The 21,019-nt window shown below is 41.7% G+C and overlaps 1 protein-coding gene across 1 annotated transcript in view; it reads right to left on the bottom strand.

Moving 5' to 3' along the window:
• The window catches only part of LTBP1 (latent transforming growth factor beta binding protein 1), a 1,223,697-nt gene that overhangs the window by 947,954 nt on the left and 254,724 nt on the right, over positions 1-21,019 (bottom strand). The window lies entirely within an intron of this gene.

The following is a 21,019-nucleotide window of genomic DNA, read 5'->3' as shown; positions in this document are numbered from 1 at the left end:
AATAGACAGTTATGTTAAAAGAAAGACAGCTAAAGGGAGTAAACTAACGATACTGTTACCTACAATCCACTGCTGTTGATGTTACTGACCATGTCATGAATGATGTAATATGTGAAATCATCAACAGTGGATTGTAGGTAACAGTATCCTTATTTTACTCCCTAGAGCTGTCTTTCTTTTAACATAACTGTGTATTTCCTTCCCTTATAGTTACTGTTCTTTTTTAAAAAATATTTTTTTGGTTAGCTTCCGGTACGCGTACCGGGTAGCGCTCCGGGAGCGAACTAAGAGAAATACAGGTTGGCAGAGTTCCAAATTTTCTACTAATTTTTTTATAATGGGGAGTTAGTTCTGAAAAGAACTTTTTTTTTTATGTTTTTGTTGTTTTATATTTTTTTTAGTATTTTTTGAACATTTTTTTACTTTTTTTGTATTTTCTGAACGTTTTTAAAAATTTTTTGGTTTTTTTGGGGGGGGGGGAAACAAAAACGATCCATTATAAAGGGCTCAACAGGAGCAAAAAAAAAAAATGAATTTATTTTTTGGTGCGTTTTGTGCAAACATTAATATGATTTTGAATTGCTCGCAAAATCAAAGTGATGCTACTTTCTCTGTAGCAGATGAAAGCGCCACATTCCACGCACACTTGTTTTACGTGACCAAACAACATTTGGATGTTTGCAATCACCTCCCTCGCCTCTGGTCCCGACACCTCTGGAACCACCGATCTTCTTGCCATTTGGAGGGGATGTTGTTGTTGGTCACGTAGCTGGGCAGCACTATAGTTATTTGGGTGCCACCTACTCATATGCCGATGCATAGTATGATTCCCATAACTATATTTTTTATCGGTGCCCCTTGACAATCTGTCACCGCATATGCGGCAAAACACGTAACGAGCATTCACTTTCTTTTGCCCCTTAGGAATTCTGTAGAATTGCCAGATATAATTCTCCTGTCGATTGTACCTCCTGGGCTCCTCTGGCAAAAACTCATGCTCTTCCTCCTCTTCCTGTTCTTCCTCTTCTTGCAGAATTACTTCTGCAGGTGGTCCTCTCTTTCTTGGATTTGGTGGAGGTGGTGGGCTAGCACCAGCTGAAGCTACTAATGAAGCCATCACAAAGTCTCAATAAAGGGTCTTTCTCTCACCAAGATGAAAGTCAGAGTGATGAAAGAAGGAGGGGTTTTCATCATTTGGGAAAAACAAAAGTTCTAAACCAATGACAAGTGTCCATTTTAGATCACATGACCTTGTATTACATCATTAGGAAACCAAAAGTGAAATGAACCAATGAAAAGTGTTATTATCGAGTCACATGACCTGCTATGTTTACATTACGCGGTCGGCGCCGCGCCGCGGATCGCTTCCGGTTCGCGTACCGGTGCGCTTCCGGGTACGCAAACGTAGCACGTAATATGACGTATTACGCGAGAACGCGAAACGTCATGCTGACGCGAAGCGTCACCATGTTGTTTTGTAACGCGAGAGGTGCGCAAAAGGAACGTTTACCAGTTCGCGTACCGGGTCGCGCCTCCGGATTGAGCTAACGGGAAGCTAACCGGTACGCGTACTGGGAGCGAAACAAAAAAAATACAAAAAAAATTGTATAAAAAACATGTAAAAAATATTTTTCTTTTTAAAGAATAATACATTGTAAAGGTTTTGATATTAGCTATTAAAAAACCAATGAAATTCACTGAAAAAACCATAGGTTATAGACCATATATAGTTAGGAATTAGCATTTACAAAACCTTGAAAATTCACTGAAAAAACCATAGGTTATAGACCATATATAGTTAGGAATTAGCATTTAAAAAACCTTATTTTACTCACACAAAACCATTGAAATTCCATATATAGTTAGTTGCACTAACTATGTATCGCGCACCCGCAATCCACTGCTGATGATGTCACATATTACATCATTCATGACATGGTCAGTGACATCACTGATGACATCACTGATGACATCTCAAATGACATCACTGATGACATCACTGATGACATCATCCAGTGACTGTGTGTTTCTGTAAAGTTTAAATATGTTTTAGATATTGAAGAATGAGTAGATGTATAACTGTCTGGACGAAGGATTTAGTAGGTGCATGACTGAATGTATGAGTGAGTGATTAAATGTGTCTCACTGAGTGCATGGGTTAGTGACTAAACTGTCTTAATTTGTGCATCATTATGTCTGTTGTTCTGTAAACTACTGCATGTGTTGATCAGTAGCTATATGATTAACTATATGGGTTATTGATTGATTGTCCAAGTATTTGTATGGGAGACTGAGTGTGTGTGTGGCTGGCTGGGAGGTGTGTGACTCTGTGCAGATCAATGTGTACTTGTATCAATGATTGTATAAGAAAGTAAGTATGTGTTACTATATGTTTGAAAATGTAAGGTGCTCTATGTTTAACTGTATAGACAAGAAAATGGAAGTGTGATTGATTCTTTACAGGACTGACTAGGTGTGTGAGTAACTCCATGGATGAGTGGCAGAGTGTGAGTGTCTGTATAGGTGTATGAGTGCATATGATAGTGTTGTAAAGATGAGTGATTGTATGTATGAATGATTGTATGGATGAATGAGTGAATGTGTGTGTAGACGTAGGAATCAGTGAGTGCGTATGTAGTAACTAGTATTGGTGTGTCAATGGTTTCAAAAATTATACTCTGTATTTAACACTGGTTGTAACAGAGGTTATATTAAAATGTGAGGAGATGCATTGTATTGTCACATGAATGATATCATCAGTGATGTGGTCATTGATGTCAAATGAGATGTCATCAGTGATGTCATTTGAGATGTCATCAGTGATGTCATCAGTGATGTCACTGACCATGTCATGAATGATGTAATATGTGACATCATCAGCAGTGGATTGCGGGTGCGCGATACATAGTTAGTGCAACTAACTATATATGGAATTTCAATGGTTTTGTGTGAGTAAAATAAGGTTTTTTAAATGCTAATTCCTAACTATATATGGTCTATAACCTATGGTTTTTTCAGTGAATTTTCAAGGTTTTGTAAATGCTAATTCCTAACTATATATGGTCTATAACCTATGGTTTTTTCAGTGAATATATATATATATATGTATATATATATATATATATATATATATATATATATATATATATATATATATATATATATATATATATATATATATATATATATATATACGTATAATGGTAGGTTAAATCCTTTAAAAAATGCATGTTTGAATACATAAAAAAACTTTTCCATATAAAATACATAAAAATTTCATATATGAATATTCAAATTGCATCTTTAAGAACCGCAATGCTTAAAAACATATTGTTGTAAAATTCATATGTTTAACAAGAGGATGGGGTGACAGCGATATGTTTAATGTCTGTATAATACATGATAAATCACTAAGCTTGAGCCCAACCTCTTGTGGCAGTCGCATGTACTTGACCCATATGATATAATACCAAATGTGAGTCATAAATAATGTAACAACTTTTCACGTCAATCTACAGTGCTAGTTAAAGTGTTATGAAAAAAGAAGAGAAAATAGTGATAACTTGGAACAGGTCCCTGCTCCTGAACATGAATAAAATTAAATTAAAAAAAGACTTTAACCAGAGTTAAGAAATTGTTTTCCCTTAAACTCTGTGTTTAGAACAAAATGTTAAATGCTTATAGCAGCATGCTATAAAGATTAAAGATACTCCTCTATCAGTATAGAGAAAATAATGTTTAGTTGGAAAAAACATCTGATTGAACACACACCAAAAATGGACATTATGGTTAACCTTAAACATTTTTCTTATAACCATGTATAAAAGTCCTCAATCAAGTTATGTCCATTGGGGGTCTTAGTATCAAGTTCAACAATATATTGTGTTTCAAGACTTCTTAATTTCGCCTCTCTATTACCCCCACGTCTAGATGTTGGGATGGAATCAATCAAGAAATATGTAAGGTGTTTCAGGTCACTGTTATGCTTGTCTTTAAAGTGGCGGGCTATTGGGTATGTTGGATCGTTGTTGGTAATTGCTCTCATGTGTTGCAGTATATTTTTGTGGGCTTGTAACTTCGTACTGCCCACATACTGCAACTCACAAGAGCAACTCAACACATAGACAACAAACTCTGTACGACAAGTAAGGAATTTGGTGATCTTTACATTTTCCACAGAAACAGGTGTTTTGTATGTTGTTTTATTCACTGCATATTTACATGCCCAAGAATTGTTGCATTTGAAAAATCCTTTGCGGGCAGTGAGCCAGTTTGCCAATGTTAATAGTTCTGGACTGCATTTGACTAGTGAATCCAGCATAGATTTGGATTTTCTAAATGTAATGCAGGGATTTTTGGGCAGCACTCTGCCCAATACTGGATCACTTCTAACAGCTGGCCAATTTCTGATAACAATCTTTCGTAAAGAGTTATGCTGACGACTATAAGTGAGAATAAGCCTAGTCTCAGACTCTATAGCGTCAGTTGTACTTTGCTTTCTCGAGTAGTTGCCTAGTAGGTTATTTCTGTCCAAACCATTGGCTTTCTCAATGGCTGTGTCTTTTGTCTTTTCATCATAGCCACGTTCCAGAAATCTTATTTTACTAGAATGTTGGGCCTCTGCTAAATCACCTGCATTACTACATGCACGATGTATCCTCAGCATTTCTCCATAAGGTATACTTTGGATTAGATGCCAAGGATGATGACTTGTGGCATGTAGAAAGCTATTGCCGGCAGTTGGTTTACTGTACAGCTTTGTCTCAATTTCTTGGTTTTTGATATACACTTCTACATCCACAAAATATACATTAGTACTGCTAATATTGGCAGTAAAGTGAAGGTTGATGTTGTTTTGAATAATCATATTTACGAATTCTTGGGCTGACTGCTCTGTACCTTGCCACACAACAAATAAATCATCAATGTAACGTAGCCATAGCTTTACATGACCATCTACAAATGCCTTATATTCTCTGTTTAAAATCATCTCCTTCCACCAACCCATAAGGAGACAAGAGTAACTAGGGAAAAAAACAAGCCCCCATAGCCACTCCTCTTATTTGCTGAAAAACCTGATTTAAAAACAGAAAATAATTGTTGTTAAGACAATATGTTAGCATTGTAATCAGCATTTTGTTATGATGACATAAGTGTAGCAGTATTGAACTCAAATAATGTTCTATGGCTCTGATTTCATCTTTGTGGTGAATACACATATAGAATGATGTTACATCTAGACACATTAAAAGGTAGCTAGAGTCCCAATCGAATGTATTCAAAATTCTCAAAAAGTCTCCCGAGTTCTGAACAAAAGAAGGCAACTTTTTAACATATTCCTGAAGGAAAAAGTCTATATATTTGAAGGTGTTTTCTAACAGACCTCCTCTTGCGGAAATTATAGGTCTGCCAGGGGGTGTTGATACATTTTTGTGCAATTTAAGGATCAGATAGATGGCAGGCATTATCGGATGTTCATTTTTCAGCAATTTTAGTTCTTGCATACTTAACAACCCTGCGTTGCGCCATACATTTAATTTGGAATACAATTAATTCCAGGACATTCTGACTATCTGCATGTTTCATCTCTTGTAACAATTACCATCATCCAGTTGTGATGATGCTTCTTTCATGTATTCATGGCGAGACCAGATAACGATATTGCCTCCCTTGTCCGAGTTGCGGATAATTATTTGTTCTTTTTTTTTTTAATGAGCTGAGTGAGCCTCTATCTGTTAAAGAGAGAATTTTGTTTGTGTGTGTGTGTGCATGTGTGTGTGTGTATTACCTACTGGTGATAGCCAGTAGGTATATATAGTTAGGACCTAGTTACCATAGGAAATCTGCAACATTCTATTGGGAATAACTTTGGCGCCGGTTGAGGAATTTGGGTGTAATTTTCCAAAACTTAGGCCAGCTCCGCTCCGCTTCTTCCCTGGAAGTTTCGGGGGGATTCGTCATGCGGGGGTCGAGAAAAAAGGGGGGTCCCAAAACGTGTTTTCCCCATGTTAATTTCCATAGGACGAATAGACAAGGCTACAGCCCGAACCGCTGAATGGAATTACACCAAACTTTGCAAAATTGTAGGGACTGGTACGCAGAAGTGCCTTTTCTATATTTGGTGAAAGTTGCTCCAGTGGTTTTTACGAAAATTAACTTCAAAAAAATATATATATCTATAGGCGCGCTCCGAGCGCTTACCCGTACGCTTACCCGTACGCGTACCGTGCGCGTACCTCTTCGTGCACGAGCTGCATGCTGATTGGCTGCCACTGTCTGTCAACACTCCAAAACAGAAATTGTGGTCAGCCATCTTGTGCCTCAGTAGACTGAGGTACAGGAAAGCAGAAAAACAAATGTGTAGAACTCAAAAAGGGAGCAGGGTAGAAGCACCCTAACCCCCTAGGCCTGCTCAGGGGGTCCCACAAGGACCCCCAAGGCAAAAAAATTATATATATTTTTTTAAAAGTCTGTACGTGCACGGTACGCGTACCACGCGATTTAAAAAAATATATATATATTTTTTGGGCCTGGGGGGTCCTTGTGGTACCCCCTGAGCAGGCCTAGGGGGTCAGGGTGCTTCTACCCTGCCCTCTTTGTGAGTTTTCCACCTTTGTTTCACTGCTTTCTTGTGCCTTGGTTCTACCGAGGCACAAGATGGCTGCCAACACTTCCTGGTTTGGAGTGTTGACAGACAGTGGCAGCCAATCAGCATGCCTTCCCGAGAAAGCTGCATGCTCATTGGCTGTCAACACTTCTAACCAGGAAGTGTTGGCATCCATCTTGTGCTAGTGTTGACAGACATTGGCAGCCAATCAGCATGCCTTCCAGAGAAAGCTGCATGCTCATTGGCTGTCAACACTTCTAACCAGGAAGTGTTGGCATCCATCTTGTGCTCGGTAGACTGAGGCACAAGAAAGCTGAAAAACAAACGTGTAGAACACAAAAAGGGGGCAGGGTAGAAACGCCCTGACCCCCTAGGGCTGCTCTGGTGGTCCCACTAGGATATTAATATATTTAAACGTTATCCACTAATAGAATTAGCATTTAAAAAACCTTGCAAATTCACTGAAAAAACCATAGGTTTCAGGCCTTATATAGTTAGGAATTAGCATTTAAAAACCTTTGAAATTCACTGAAAAAACAATAGATTTCAGGCGTTATATAGTTAGGAATTAGGTTTTAAAAAACCTTTGAAATTCACTCCAAAACTATACGTTTTAGGGGTGTTATAGTTAGCTGGACATTTCACTCATACAAAACCATTGAAATTGCTCCTATATAGTTAGTTGTACTAACTATATTTCGCGCACCCGCAATCCACTACTGATGATGTCACATATTAGATCATGCATGACATGGTCAGTGACATCACTGATGACATCTCAAATGACATCCCTGATGACATCATCCAAGTGACAATCACATACACCTTTTCATACATTATTACAATTTTTCATCACTCTTTGTAAAATACAGAGTATCATATTTGAATCCATTGTCACAGCAATACAAGTATCTAAAAATCCACTCAGTGATTCATAGATTTTTACACACATCTAATCACTTACCTATGGATTCACTCATACATGCTGTCAATGAACAATAGAACACTATAAAAAATAGTGACATTAAACAACAGCACGCATCCTATTCACATATGAAGTCATCCTACTCAATTATGCAAACAATGCATCATACTTACATATTTACTTAGCAAAACACTTATACAAACACCACTTCTTCTATTCATTTAGATAGTAAGTCATACTTAGTGAATTATAAAATCATTATTACAAGTATACAGTTATCCATACAGTCACTCACACAATCATTGAGTCTTATGTATAGTTATTTATATACAACAACTGCACATACACTGCCTTTTATTTTTCTAGTTTGTTGGAAGTATGTATGTATGTTTGGATTTATATAGCGCTTATAACCCAGGGGTCTCTAAGCGCTTTGCCTTGGGAACCCGCCTTGGCTTTTCCCTGTGAGATAGCCCCTAGAGGGCATCCCCAAGGTGAAAGCCAGGCATCCCGCCGCGGGGGGCCGTTGTGGAGATTAAGCAAGCTTAATGCCCAGAGTTGCAGAGTGTTAACCCATGATTAGGTCAGGCACCGAAGCGAGAATTATCGAGTCCGTGGACATTTGAGCTCGAGACCCTGCCGCGTCGGGAATTGAACCCTGGTCCCGGGTCTGACCTCTGCTTCAGGGTCTGCCTGCTCTAACCAGTGAGCCACACTTCTCCACAAGTGTACCATTGAGAAATATATTTGCTCATCACCACACCCATAAAGAGATTCACTCACCCAAACTGTTAGAACATGTAGTTTTAACTTCATATATCAACTGAATCAACTATTCACACATCTTTGGACAGTCACACACACCCCACCGAACCACACACACTTTCACACTCCCATACAATACTCAGTTAACTAATCAATAACTAATATAGACTTTCACATAGCTAGTAACCAACTGTAGAATCAGTTTACACAACAACTGACAATGTGATACAGATATCCACACAGTTTAGTCACTATCCACTATATTTAGTGAGACATTATAAATTGGTCAAGTAAACAGTCAATTACACTGCTACTAAATCCTCCATCCAAATATTTAGTTATATATATCCACTCATTCTTCGATGCAAATTGCTATATATATAATGCATATTTAAATAACGAAGCAAACCACATTCACGGGATGATGTCATCAGTGATGTCATTTGAGATGTCATCAGTGATGTCACTGACCATGTCATGAATGATCTAATATGTGACATCATCAGCAGTGGATTGCGGGTGCGCGAAATATAGTTAGTACAACTAACTATATAGGAGCAATTTCAATGGTTTTGTATGAGTGAAATGTCCAGCTAACTATAACACCCCTAAAACTTATAGTTTTTGAGTGAATTTCAAAGGTTCTTTAAAAGCTAATTCCTAACTATATAACGCCTGAAACCTATGGTTTTTTCAGTGAATATATATATATATATATATATATATATATATATATATATATATATATATATATATATATATATATATATATATATATTCACTGAAAAAACCATAGGTTATAGACCATATATAGTTAGGAATTAGCATTTACAAAACCTTGAAAATTCACTGAAAAAACCATAGGTTATAGACCATATATAGTTAGGAATTAGCATTTAAAAAACCTTATTTTACTCACACAAAACCATTGAAATTCCATATATAGTTAGTTGCACTAACTATATATCGCGCACCTGCAATCCACTGCTGATCATGTCACATATTACATCATTCATGACATGGTCAGTGACATCACTGATGACATCACTGATGACATCTCAAATGACATCACTGATGACATCACTGATGACATCTCATTTGACATCATTCTTGTGCTAATACGATAAACCTCTTCAGACTCTAATATAACCTTAGATACACTCAGTGTATACAGACACACACACTTCCACTCATCCATGGAGTTACTCACACACCCAGTCAGTCATGCAAAGAAACAATCTCATCTCCATTTCTTCAACTATACAGTTAAACACACCTTACTTATTGAAACATATACTAACACATATTTACTCTCTTATACAATCCCTGATACAAGTTCACAATGATCGATACAACCACTCTCATTCGGTGGCTCTCATGCACAGTTATTTATATATGCCAACTCTCACATGTACTGTGTTTTACATATGTACTTACTATGACATGTAGCATTGAGATATCCATTCACTCATCAATACACTCATGCACACAGTCAACTGCGCATGTAGCTGTTTCCACATGCACTCTTGAACTCATACACCTAGTGAATAAACTGTTCACACATCTATGCATAGAGTCACACACCTTCCAGCCACCCCCACACAAACTCAATCTCCCATAGAAATACTTGGGCAAGCAATTAATAACACATATAGCCTCTCGTATAGCTAATGATCAACACATGCAGCAGTTTACAGAACAACAGACATAATGATGCACAAATTAAGACAGTTTAGTCACTAACCCATGCATTCAGTGAGACACATTTAATCACTCACTCATACAGTCAGTCACGCACCTACTAAATCCTTCATCCAGACACTTATACATCCACTCATTCTTCAATATGTAAGATATATTTTAACTTTACAGAAACATACAGTCACTGGATGTTGTCATCAGTGATGTCATCAGTGATGTCATTTGAGATGTCATCAGTGATGTCATCAGTGATGTCACTGACCATGTCATGAATGATGTAATATGTGACATGATCAGCAGTGGATTGCAGGTGCGCGATATATAGTTAGTGCAACTAACTATATATGGAATTTCAATGGTTTTGTGTGAGTAAAATAAGGTTTTTTAAATGCTAATTCCTAACTATATATGGTCTATAACCTATGTTTTTTTCAGTGAATTTTCAAGGTTTTGTAAATGCTAATTCCTAACTATATATGGTCTATAACCTATGGTTTTTTCAGTGAATTTCAATGGTTTTTTAATAGCAAATATCATAAGCTGTCGAATGTCAAGTACGTGGTAAGTGAAAACATTTTCGTGTTTATGCACACTGATCTGCTTTGAATGGTGCCCCCCCCCCTCATTTCTATTAGGAGTACTCTCTCTTTGCAGATAGTGAAAGGTAGTTAACGCAGGCCTTTGCCCCCGTTGTAATCCGTCGTGCCTGCTTCTCTCTCCATTTGATTGATTGTTATCCAAGTATTTACTGTTTTAGAATTAGTTCTCTTTGGTTCATTCTCTATTTACAAACAAACACAGAGTCGCAATACTCTGTTTAGTCTTTGCAGATAACGAAAAATCGTGTAAAAAAAAAGAAAAGGAATCGAGCAAAATCAGTAGGCCACTAATGGGATCTCTTTTTGACCTCGCTAAAATAGAAACATTAGGAACAACCCCTCATGACAAATACAAAACTAGTGAGATGAACTGAACTCCACACAATGATGGCTGCAAAACAGCTCGGCTCCGCCACCCACCCCGCCCAAAATAACGATAAAGAGCGGCTGCCATGATTGGTTGCGGAATGGCCACGACGGAGCTACGAAATGATGCTGCTCTCATGCTAACCCCAGCTTCAGTCTGAAACATCCAGAAACACTGTAGACTACCAATTCGATCAGTTCCGGTAGCGCCCCAATGTAACCCGGTAGAGAAGAACTAGCCCTCCCCTCTTTCACTGATGGTTCTTGTTGCCTGTCCCTTCTGTTCTCATTTAACAGAACTATTTAGCCTGCTGAAAGGGGTTGTGTTCCGACCGCTGGTTGGTGGAGACATTTTGACTATATTCTGGACCTGCGTTGTCGCGTAATGCGTCATATGACGCGCCGCGTTAGCGCATCCGGGGCGCGCAGCGCGTAACGTAAGCATAACAAGTCATGTGACTTGTTAATAAAACTTTTCATTGGTTCATTTTACTTTTCTTATTGTAATGATGAAAGGCTTGCTCATATGACCTAAAAATTACGCTTTTCATTACTTCCGAACATTATTTTTTCTTAAATATATGTTATAATGTTCCAGGCTAATGTACTTTCCCGGAAATTTTACAACTGTCCTGCAAGTAAAATATATTCTTTTTTCGAGAAAAAGAGCGTTTCTTCGTCCCATGATGGAGCCGTTGAGCAAAAGAGGGTCGACCTGCTGTCTTAGTCGCCGATACGCCTGAATATGAGATTCTTATCGATCACTTTATGTTGCAGGAATAGAAAACACAACAGCCCTTGACCATTTATCTTTACTGCGTTCCTTCGTATTATACCTTTTACCCTTCATGTAATTGGTCTGCTTTATTTCACTTGCCTTTTAATGATTCTAAAACAGTGACTATTATTACAAACTTTACCAATGTATATACTACTACCATGTTTTCTTTTAAAAACCTTTATTGTGAAAATTTCATTATACAAATACGAGCCTATAACCACGTGGGCCGGCCACGGAGCAAACTGTAATCGTATGTGATGAGTAGACATTTACACTGTAGAGGAACGTAACGGGCGGGCCATTAGGTTGCAAGAACTAAGGTGTCTAACAGTTACGGAATCGGTGGACGTACATTTTATAATTAAAATACGACAGGGCCAGTTACAATAAAATTATCTAGATATACATTTGCGGGCAAGTACCATGGGTGACGTTAATTCGAACTTTCAACAGTACAGTAATCAATAACACATCAGAACTTAATATCAATAGGGATGTCGAAATATTCAATCAATTCTCGTCCCCGCCCGCCATGTGCTTCAAAACTGCATACGTATCTCGTGATTTCAAGGTTCTGCAACCAGTACACAACAAGGAGTTACGAGTCCCATTTATTCCGGCGCCATTTTGGGCGAGGACGGGCAGGTCCAGGATATAGTCAAAATGTCTCTACCAACCATCGACTATGATGATGTTCATATGCTGTATTTATTAGAGTAACACTCATCTGCCCACATGAAATTAATTTACCACAATCTAAACATGTCATTTTAATCTTTCCAAAGTTCTTCTAAATATTTGGGACCGTTTCCCTTGCCTCTGAAGCTCTCAGTGCCACTTCTTTGATGAATGTACTAGCAGGTCAGGGGTTCTCCTCCAAATCTCTCTTTTATGCAGCACTATAATTAATTGGTACCACCTCTCCATATGACGATGCATGGTATAGTTACCACAACTATATATTTTTTCGGTTCCTCTGGAGAGTTCATCGTGGCAGATGAAGCGTGTAACATACCGGGCATTTACCTTTTTTTGCATGTACAGGAAAGGAAAAAAAAATCGAGCGTTCGAGTTCTTAGGTGTCCCAGGGCCATTTTAGTGGACCAGGCCCAAATCCAAAGAACAGCTATCTCACAGGCTAATGGGGCGACCCACGCCGAGTTTCAGCATTGTAGGATGACCACACAAGTACAGCAACTTGCTAGACATCACCTCGGTGCCATCCGGATCTCGGCGCCCCACTGCAGATGAAGTGCCTCTCAACTATGAAACCACCAGAAAACGCTTGAGTCAGCTTTGTGTGAAGCCGCCATTTTGATTCAATCAATAGCGTCCCCCTGCACACATTCAGGGACCTGGTCGTGTCTTCAGGTCAAACGAATTTGGGACAAGATGCAGAAAGGAAAAGGAAATAAGTTCCGCCGGACCCCGGGAGGTGGCCGCCTATGTCATGGGCGATCTTAGGCCACACCAGGGCAATAGTGAAGCTGCAGCAGGTGCAAATAAGCTTCAGACAGTGTTACAAGCGCTGCTCAGAACTCTCAACTATGACACCACCTCGGTGCCATCCGGATCTTGGCGCCTTGTGCTGGTTCCGGCCTATTCACACATCGGTCCGCTACTGACGCCACCTCACAGGCCAACGGGGCACCCCACGCCGACTTTCGGCGCAGCATTGTAGGATGGCCACACCAGTGCGGCAAATTGCTGGACACCACCTCGGTGCCATCCAGATCTCGGCGCGTTGTGCTGCCTTCGGCCTATTCGCCACAAGTGCGCACGCAACTCAGCTGCATAGCGAGTGAAACACCAAGGGGCGCCCCACTGCAGCCGAGGAACCTCCATCTTGGGGGCGACGCACAGCATCACATTGCTTTCCAATGCAGTCAGATCCTCAAACAGCCCCCACTGACTGACGCGAACTCACAGGCCAACGGGGCGCCCCACGCCGACTTTCGGCGCAGCATTGTAGGATGGCCACACCAGTGCGGCAAGTTGCTGGACACCACCTCGGTGCCATCCGGATCTTGGCGCGTTGTGCTGCCTTTGGCCCCATTCGCACATCAGTCCGCTACTGACGCCATCTCACAGGCTAATGGGGCGCCCCACGCCGACTTTCAGCATTGTAGGATGACCACACCAGTACAGCAACTTGCTAGACATCACCTCGGTGCCATCCGGATCTCGGCGCCCCACTGCAGATGAAGTGCCTCTCAACTATGAAACCACCACTGTGACATCCGGATCTTGGCGCGTTGTGCTGCCTTCGGCCTATTCGCACATCGGTCCGCTACTGACGCCATCTCACAGGCTAATGGGGCGACCCACGCCGAGTTTCAGCATTGTAGGATGACCACACCAGTGCAGCAACTTGCTAGACATCACCTCGGTGCCATCCGAATCTTGGCATCTCAACGCCTAGTGGTATCTTCCATACAGAAAATATTGTTACGCTACCTTTGGCCCCATTCGCACATCAGTCCGCAACTTAGACATCACCTCGGTGCCATCCGGATCTTGGCATCTCAGCGCCTTGTGGTGTCTTCTCGTCAGAAAATATTGTTGCGCTGCCTTTGGCCCCATTCGCACATCAGTCCGCTACTGACACCATCTCACAGGCCAACAGGGCGCCCCACGCCGACTTTCAGCATTGTAGGATGGCCACACCAGTGCGGCAACTTACTAGACACCACCTCGGTGCCATCCGGATCTTGGCGCGTTGTGCTGCCTTCGGCCTATTCGCACATCGGTCCGCTACTGACGCAAACTCACAGGCCAACGGGGCGCCCCACGCCGACTTTCAACATTGTAGGATGGCCACACCAGTGCTGCAACTTGCTGGACACCACCTCGGTGCCATCCGGATCTTGGCGCGCTGTGTTGCCTTCGGCCTATTCGCACATCGGTCCGCTACTGACGCCGCCTCACGTGCCAACGTATTTTCTCCGCATTTTATACCCTATGCCGCATAACAGGTCATGTGACTTGTTTATAAAACTTTTCATTGGTTCATTTTACTTTTGGTTTCCTAATGATGGAAGGCTTGATCATATGACCTAAAAACAACACTTTTCATTGGATGAAAACTTTTTTTTTTTTCCAAACGATGAAAGCCCCACCTTGTTTCTGGATGTTTCAGACTGAAGCTGGCGTCAGCATGAAAGCACCACCATCTCGTAGCTCAGTCGTGGTCATTCCGCGAGCAATCATGGCAGCCGCTCCCCACCAGAAGCCTGCAGGAGTCGGGGCCCCCAAAACTTTTGATGAATTCTCAAAGCGGAGGGGACGCTTTCGAGAATGGGGTCCAAGACCTAGCAGACAAGCGTCCGATTTCCAAGGTGTCCCAGGGCCATTTCAGTGGACCAGGCCCAAAAAGGAAAGAGCCTGCCGCCATTTTGAGAGTCCTGTGGCAGCCGACTATCGCTGCACCGCAAGAGTGGGCGCAACTCAGCTGAATTGCGGCTTTTGACACAGTGGACCAAAAACGGACGGAATGGCAACTGAAACGGTAAAGGGGCGCCCCACTACAACAGATGACACTCCACCTGGAGAGGCCCGTTCACGCCGCCTCCCCCGGGGCGCTCCACGCCGTTATTCGGAGCAGCATTGTAGGATACCAAAACCAGTGCGGCAACTTACTGGACATCACCTTGGTGCCATCGTTCTGCTGCCTTGGAACTATTCGCACAACAGTTTGCTACTGAAGACCCACCCCCCGCGACGCCCCACGCCGTTATTTGCTGGGTGGCAACTTACTAGACATCACTTTCGTGTCATGTAGATTTCAGCGCGTTCTGCTGCCTTGGAACTATTCGCACAACAGTTTGCTACTGATGACCCGCCCCACGCCGGAAATCTGGACGTTGTGCTGCGTTGGGACTATTCGCACAGCCGACCGCTACTTCGTTGTTTTTCCCTAAAAATGTTTATATGTTATTACTATTTTTGTTTTCTTGTATATATTTATAAATTATTAAAGTTTTATAATCTTACTACTTTGTCGGAGTGCTATATATTTTTAATGTGACACATAATTGTAAAAACTTTGATGTACAAAGAGTCATCCCTGGAATCTTCCGCTTCACGCTCGGTCCCCTCCCCAATCACAATACAGGATGGTTTTCAGATAATAGCAACGCTTCTGCTGTGACGGATCTCATCGAGTGTGGGCCTTGATCTACTATAACTCCTTTGAAGAGGGGTGAATCTTTACAGCTGTGGCCATAAACTACATCTGCAGGGCTAGCTGATACCCTAGGACCAGCCTGGACAATCGGACACAGAGGAAAAGGAGTGTCAGAGGGTGCAGTAGTGAATAGGGCGAAAGGGAGGTGTCGGGCGGGCACAGGGTGTGATTCTCAGGAAAGAGCAGCGCAGATGGGGGGAGGTTTATTACCCATGCATAAGACAGAGAGCGGGGGTGACCACTGCCTGGGGGAGATGCTTGCGAGGGTGGGGAGCCATGCTAAGGATCGACAGCGTGCACAGAGTGGGTCTGGTCAAGGCATCTAAAATGGCTGCCGTGCACGACAAAAGTGTGGCATTTGAAAAAAGACAAGATGGCGCAGACAATGTTTTTCAACACTTCCTGATTTCCTTCGAATCGAACGTTAACAGACGTTGGGGCATATTACCAAAGTTAAGCGATATTTATCCCTAACGATGCATTGCAAAGATTTTTTTACCGTCAGAAATTATCGCAGATAAACGTTGCTATTATCAAAGTTTATCGCAAATACGATAAAAACCGACCGCAATGCATTAATATCGCTGAAAACTCAGCGATATTCATGCATTACCGAGCTAATCCTCTTAGCCATGTTATCCACCTCCCATAGGATAACATGGCTAAGAACTGCTCAGGGCAGCTGTTACTTTTTGGAGATATTCGCGCTTATCTCGAATATTTCCAAAAGTTGATAATAGGAGATAGCGATGTTAGCGACTGTTTCCAGTCGCTAACATCTTGGCATGCCCACTTTGCATGTCATTAGTGATAAATATCACTCACATGCAAAGTGGGGCCCAAGATGGTCGCTATCTCCTACTAGCCGTCGCTAACTGGTGTTAGCAACAGCTAGGTAATACAGATATAATTTTATCTCCGCGAAGCGGAGCGCTGTTACAGATATATATCTTGTTTTTGAACGTTAATTTCTCAAAATGCACTGAAGCACATATATTGAGACCTAGCAAAGGCACATCGGGCTACCAGTCCCTAATATTTTACCAAGTTTCGTGCAAATCCATTCAGCCGTTCGATTATTATTATTATTTTTTTTTTTTGCCCCGCGGGGCCCTTTTAAAACCTCCACATCAAACCTAGGGGATCAGCGAGGATCTACTATGCCCCCTTATGGTCATTTGCCCCTTCGCTTTGGCCTCCTCTTGTCTCTCGATCCTACCGAGAGACAAGATGGCGGCCGCTACGGACTGTTTGGAATGTTTACAGACACCGGAGAGCCAATCAGCTTCGCTTCGCAAAGCTCCGTAACGCGAAAAGTACGCGAAGCGGTCCGCTGTTACAGATATATATCTTTTTTTGAACGTTAATTTCTCAAAATCCACTGAAGCACATATATTGAGACCTAGCAAAGGCACATCGGGCTACCAGTCCCTACAATTTTACCAAGTTTCGTGCAAATCCATTCAGCCGTAAGATTATTATTATAATTTTTTTTTTTTGCCCCGCGGGGCCCTTTTAAAACCTCCACATCAAACCTAGGGGGTCAGCGAGGATCTACTATTCCCCCTTATGGTCATTTGCCCCTTCGCTTTGGCCTCCTCTTGTCTCTCGATCCTACCGAGAGACAAGATGGCGGCCGCTACGGACTTTTTGGAATGTTGACAGACGCCAGAGAACCAATCAGCTTCGCTTCACAAAGCTCCGTTGCGCGAAAAGTCCGCGAACCAGTGCGCTAACTGGTCCGCTGTTACAGATATATATCTTTTTTTAAACGTTAATTTCTCAAAATCCACTGGAGCACATATATTGAGACCTACAAAAGGCACATCGGGCTACCAGTCCCTACAATTTTGCCAAGTTTCGTGCAAATCCATTCAGCCGTTCGGGCTAAAAGTGAGGCCAACCGCCCTATGGAAAACTCAATGTTAAAAACACGTTTTGGGACCCCCCTTTTTTCTCGGCCCCCACCGGACGAACCCCCCCCCAAATTTTCAAGGGCTGCTCAGAAACAAAATATGCCATTTTCCTGAAAATTTCAGCCAATTCCGTCCACAAACGCCAAAGTTATTAGACATAGAATTTTCAAAAAACCCATAGAGAAAAAATCCTAACTATATATACCTACTGGCGACCGCCAGTAGGTAATATATATATATATATATATTCACATACAAGTGATACTGTATTTTACAAAAGAAAGCGCGAGGCATTTCTAATCCAGTGCACACTTGCACAAAAATAATACAGCTCCACAAGACGACGGCCAGGGCCTTCTGACAGAACCCGAGGGGAGGCTTTCGCATGCAAAAAGAAAAAAAAAGTTCGCCTTAGGTCACGGCCTTGATCATTCCTGTCTACTTTAATTTGTGACAGGGAAACACGGTGACGCCTTGAAGAGGATACGTGTGTGAGTGAGCTAGGCCAGAGTATTTTTCAAATGAGATATATTATTAAGCCATGCCGATAAGTGTCCACAGTTACCTAATAGAATAGAGGCATCAACTGTTGTCAGAAAAAAAATGTGTATATACATACAGGTGATATCTAAAATAGAAGCTTATTTGTGTTAGTAACTGCTGTGGTATTTTATTTGTGCACCTACTATGAGGTCAATGGTCATATTTCCAGTGATGTCACTGTTATTAATATATGTTTGGTGTTACTTCCGGTACCTCTGGCATTTTGGTGAATGGACGTCCATGATTTCATTCACCCATGTCCTCGTTTATTGACAAACATAAGTCTCAACAATGGATAAAGAGTTTGCTCGCGCAGGTATTGTGCTGCGTCTTGTATGCTAGCCAAGCATATAGCTTCTTTCGCCCATTCCAAGGCGGGAAAGTGCAGATATGCTCTTTGGCAATTAATTTCCACTCCCTTGAAATCCAAACTCTGGTCCCAGAATATACTGGAATGCATGCAAACTAAAAAGAGTGTGTTATCTCTGGCTACAGAACATGGCTGAGAAAAGAAGTACGTCAAAACGGAATCAACTTGCTCCTTAAAATACAGTTGACTCACAAACCTCACTACAGGGCAATGTGAGTTTATTATTAGGCAGCCAGGAGGAGGCATTTCTATGAGCAGCCAAACTAAGAGGTCCTGATAGGAACTGAATAGCGTGGCCCATCACACAAACCATCTTTTATTCTTTCATTTAAGGTCTGGCATTAACTTAGGCCTTTTGATTTAATTAAAATTATACATACAATATATATTTTTAGTTCGAGCCTGGGCAGCGCATGCGCTGCTCTGCGAAGCATGTTGTACTCAGGTATGGACGTGAAGCTCCGCCCACTCTCCGAACATCTATGCAATGGGATCTTGTTTCTGTCCTTTCGAAATAGTTGCTTCTGATTCGTTGATAGGCTATTTAGTCCCTCCTTAGTAACGCCTTGTCTGCATTTGTAACCTCCGACGAGGACTGGACTTTTTACTTGTGTGGTTGCACAGTATGTTTATGTAGTCTGTGAGCACTATTTTCTTTAATTATTTTGTCCAACTACAGACACGACTTTCCTGCAATGGCTTTTAAGACGTGTGCAAGGCACCTTCAGTTTCGAAAATGGCAGCTGCTTATTTAGTTTGTTATGCACGGCTGCCGAAATAAATTAATACAAACTTACTAATGGCGCCACCGGCTCGTAGCCCCTCATCTCCATCCCTCCCCGAGCACACTTTAGGTTTGAGCACGGCTTTAAGATTAACATTATGGGTGCCCACTTTCATATTAACACGGGCGCCCGCTTTGTTTGACACCAATAAACATGAAAATTCGAAAATGTAGCGCACCTACGATCGCATTTCCCCTACCCAGCACTACAGCACAGCAGGGACACGAGTTAAATGCTTTGCAACAGGTCGGTTGTGTTGTAAAATCATTCCTGACTCCCAGCACCCCTCTTCCTGGATCTTCAGATTGCCTCTCAGTGCCATTGCAGCATGTGTGAGAGAGAGGGATAGATTAATGAAAGCATGATTTTGCACCATTTTTGTCTGACGTAGAGCAGAGGTTGGCACACATTTGTTGCTATATTAACCCCTTCCATGCTGATGACGACCCCGGCCATCATGCATCACGGTGGGCGTGTGCTGATGACGGCTGGGGGCCGTCATGATCCCGCCCACTCTTCAAAACGGCTGCACAGCGCGAAAATTCGCACCGCATGCAAGGGGTTACATTTGAAAATGGGACCCTATATGTTTTTGTTTCATGATACACGAAAGTTAAATAATTATTTTATGGACTGTGAGCATCTGTCTACCACGCCCCCCCCTTCATGACTCTGCATACCAGTGCATCAGCTGCCTCCTCTTCCCCCACTGCTTGATATTTGAAGGCTGCGTGCATTGTGAAAGTTAGGAGGAAAAAAACTTGACTTTGGTAATGCTTGTTTTGTCATTTTTTTAGATTTTCTTGAATGGTGAGTTACTTGGTTAAAAGTGAAATATTGTTTTGATAAGCAAACATTTTCTCAGCAGTCCCTGGCACTGAAGGGAACTACTTTTTGCGTGAACGGGCTCCTTGTAAAAAAGCAGAATACTGCAACTTACAGAGAAGTAGCTGTATGTGTATGTAACTGGGTATGCGAGTGGCTGTATTGATGGGTAAGTGGGTTTGTGTGTGTCTGTATAGGTCTGCCAGTGGGTGTATGAGTGGTGTATGCATATGTGACTGGGTGTCTGAGTGGCTTTTTGGCTGTGTGAGTGGCTGTGTCAGTGCTTGTATGGGTGTGTGAGTGGATATGTGCATGGCTGCATGGGTGTGTGAGTGGTTTTATGGATGTGTGAATGGGTGTGTCAGTTGTATATTAGTTTGTGAGTGGGTATGTAAGTAGTTGTATCAGTGTTTGACTCGGTGTTTGAGTAACTGTGTGGGTGAGTGAGTGTGTAAGTGGTTGTATAAGTGTGTGAGTGGGTGTCTCAGTTGTTGTATGGGTGTGTAAGTGGTTATGTTAGTGTTTGTGTGAGTGTGTAAGTGGGTGTGTGAGTGGTTGTATGGGTGTGTGAGTGGTTGTATAGGTCTATAAGTGGTTGTCTAAGTTGCTGTATGGGTGAGTGAGTAGCTGTGCAAGTGACTATAATGAAA

Source organism: Lissotriton helveticus, chromosome 6 (assembly GCF_964261635.1).
Source record: "Lissotriton helveticus chromosome 6, aLisHel1.1, whole genome shotgun sequence".
Taxonomy (NCBI): domain Eukaryota; kingdom Metazoa; phylum Chordata; class Amphibia; order Caudata; family Salamandridae; genus Lissotriton; species Lissotriton helveticus.
Note: the sequence above shows the minus strand (reverse complement) of the source record. Positions and strands in the feature narration are given on the sequence as shown.